This window comes from Harpegnathos saltator, unplaced genomic scaffold, assembly GCF_003227715.2.
Source record: "Harpegnathos saltator strain DR-91 unplaced genomic scaffold, Hsal_v8.6 scaffold19, whole genome shotgun sequence".
NCBI lineage: Eukaryota > Metazoa > Arthropoda > Insecta > Hymenoptera > Formicidae > Harpegnathos > Harpegnathos saltator.
The window spans coordinates 155001-158760 of NW_020229972.1; positions in this window are offsets into that span (position 1 = coordinate 155001).

The window sequence follows — 3760 nt, forward strand, 5'->3', positions numbered from 1 at the left end:
CACGCACTTTTTTAGATAGGAACTACGTATAAAATGCAAAATAAAATAATTAAATCCACGAAGTACATTATGAAGAATATAACCGATTTTCACAGTGGTATGGAAATGTAAGTTTGACTATTGTTATTACAACTACGCGGGAAGGTTAATTATTGGGAGTACAAATTAGTTCGGTCCGTTTTTTGTGTTAAAAAATGTATTTATTTCAAAACAAAATGAATGAACAGATCAATTAAAGTATTTTCCATCGCTGGCTACTACTTTCTCCCATTTCTCAGGCAATTTTCGAATTCCATCTCGAAAAAATGACTCGTCTTTTGAGGCGAATCAAGTTTGGAGCCAATTTTCGATTTCTGCGAAAGAAGTAAACCGATGACCTGCCAAATCGTGCTGCATCCTTCGGAACAACCAGTAATCAAAAGGAGCAATATCCGAAGAATACGGCGTGTGCGGTAGAACATCCCATTTGAGCGTTTCCAAATATTTTTTTACGACTTGTGCAACATGAGGCCGAGCGTTGTCATGAAGAAGAATAACTTTATCATGTCTTTGCTCGTATTCCGGCTGTTTTTCTCGCAATGCACGGCTCAAACGAATCAATTGTACCCGATACCGATCGCCCGTAATGGGATCTCCAGGTTTCAGCAGCTCATAATAAACAACACTCTTTTGGTCCTACCAGATACAGAGCATGATCTTCGAACCATATATGTTCGACTTTGGTGTTAATGTTGAGGTCGATGGCAACAATTGACCGGGCTTGGCGTAATATTTTTTCTTCTTGGGGTTGTCGTAGAATATCCACTTCTCATCTCCAGTTACAATCCGATGCAAAAAATCTTTTCTTTGTTGCCTTTGAATCAGCTGCTCGCAAGTGAAAAATCGCCTTTCAACGTCTTTCGGTTTCAGTTCATAAGGCACCCAATTTCCTTGTTTTTTAATAAATCCCATGTCTCTCAATCGTACGGAAACGGCTTGTTGAGTCACTCCTACTGATTCTGTAAGCTCCTCTTGCGTTTGATTCTGATCTTCTTCGAGTAATGCCTCTAATTCTTTGTCCTCGAATTTTTTTGGCTGTCCAGAGCGAGGCTTGTCTTCGACGCTGAAATCTCCATCCTTGAAACGTCAAAACCATTCCCTAGATGATTTATCAGTTGGAGCAGCATCACCATAAACTTCAACAAGCATTCGATGGGCTTCAGCTGCACTTTTCTTCCAATTAAAGCAGAAAATTAAAATCTCCCGCAAATGCTACTTGGTTAACACAAAATTCGACATTTTCAACACTGTAAAAAGCAAGGTTTTTGTATGAAACTCAAAGCGACATAAATTGAATATTATTGGCAAATGTCTAACCTCTCTGAAACCGCCAAAATCGGCAGTCACTATGAACCATTCATAACGGCCGGAGCCATCTTTTGAAAATGGACCGAACTAATTTATACACCCAATATTTGAGCTTGGAAAGCTCTCACCTACTGCCAGGGCGCCTGAGTTTCTCGAAGTGGAGACATAAAATACTGCTTCAGATAATTGCGTATACCTCCCGACTCTGAGCCACCTCGATTAGCGCCAGTTCTACTTAACTCTTTAGAAAATGCACCAAGACCAATAGTCCTCTACCAACCGTCACGAATAAGGCCTTCTTCGTCCTCAACATGGAGCCAATCAGGAGGACAATATTGAGAGGGACGTTTATCATTACTATTATTGCTGCTCATAATAAAGTTATGGAGGCAAAGAAGAGCTTTAATAATGTTTTTTGCATTTGCTATAGAAAAACAATCGTTTGTGCAAAATATGCCAGCGTGACACTAATATTCCAAATGTATTTTCTATACAGAGACGAGCTCTACTGAGTCGGTAGTTGAAAACACGCTGCTCGTCTATCAATCCATTGCGTTTTGCATAGGGATGCATGAGGTACGTGTTAAGAGGGAAGGCTTCATCGGCTACAATCACATATGGGAAGGGAACATCTCTTTCTAGCAAAGGTGTTGGTGGTGGAATATAGGGGTACACACGTTATAGGGACGCAGGAGTATCACCAAAGAGAAAAGAACAGCAATCTCGCACTCGTCGGTACGAGATCGCTCGCTACCACAAAATATATCCGCAACTATTCCTCAAAATTACGCAGCTCGCCTCGCGATTGTGGCCGAGCGCGACAGCCCGGGGACCCTTTCAGAGGCCCTCCGCCTCTTGTGACGGGCGACCCCAAACTCGCCACGTCACACTACATAAAGAAAACGTTAATTAATATTAAATAGAGAATGCGTATGTAGCGTTTATAATGCAGAGTTAGTTCGTACTCACATCAAAGTTAGGTTCAAACGAAGTCTGGGTGAAAGTAGTGTTCGAATGCTGCGTTTTTCTAAGTATAGATGTACCAAATTGAGCAAAAATTATAAAAGCAAACGAACTCACCGAGTGAAGTTCGCTTGGAATTATGCTTGTGGTCTAGTCCGGATGGATATTGTAGAAGTGTCTTCTGTATATGCACTTCCCAACAGTTCACATCCCTGTCAAGAAGGAAAATCGGGGTGCGCGCGTCACCGCTTTCCCGCGCGCTCGCGCAGGATCATCTCATTTTTCAGAACAAAAACAGCAAATCATTCAATGTGGAAACCGTGGGTGGGAAAAAACGCGGATGCTGTGGGAGGGAAAGTCCATCCGGACGAGACCACAAGCATAATTCCAAGCGAACTTCACTCGGTGAGTTCGTTTGCTTTTATAATTATACTCTGTGGTCTCGTCCAGATGGATATTGTAGATGTTCAGAAAGCGATTTACAGAGGGAGGTGAAAAGAAAATAAAATTAGCGCAACTGGCCCTAAAGGGGTGTATTAAACTGCAAGGAGGCAGTCGCAGAATAACAACAATAGAAAAACAATGTGAGCCTTAAGCGCGAAGAACGGAGTTTGTAAAAAACCTCCGAATGGAGGATAGGACGATTGTAAAAACATGCGAAAGCTTGGGAGGAGCCTGACCAACCGGCCGCACGTTTGATTATATCTAAAGCTACTCCCTTCTGCGCTGCCAACGAGGTGGCTGCATGACGGGTACTATGCGATGTAAACGTATCAGTTTGGACGCCGCATTCGCTAAGGCCCGCTCGCAGCCAGCGACTGATCGTTTGGGTGCCAACGGCACGATGCGGGCGTACATAAGAAATAAAAAAGGAATCGCCCGAGGAAACACGCAGGTCCTGAGTAATTTGTAAATGCTTGACTAAGGAGTAAATACACAAACTCGCGTTATCCGGGAACGGAGAAAAAGAAAAGAAAGGCTGAAAACGTCCGGGCGCATGAGTCTTTAGACGATCCAGGACTTTTATAATAAGCTTTTTTGACAGGATTACCTGCGAAAGGCGGAATGAGGCGAGCGTTTGCGCACGCTGACCTGTGCCAAGCGCTAGGAGCAAGGCCAACTTTCTGGATACGAGCGACAAGGGAAGCGAGTCGTACGGAAATATAGTAGCGAGGTGAGCAATGACCGGTGCTGGATCCCAGATAAAATCATAGCGGGGGCGGGGAGGCTTAAGCACCCCTGCCCCTTTACAAAAAACGTTTAACAAGAGCATGGTTACCAATTTCGCTATGTGTGATAAGAGAGATGGCACTACGGGCCGTATTGAGTGTCGAATACGAACGGACACGCGTGAACTCGCAAGCGAGGAAGTCTAGAAATTGCTCCGGAGTTGGTGAGAACAGAGGGACGCCCGAGGAGTGACAATAAAGCCACCAGGGGGCGAGAATAC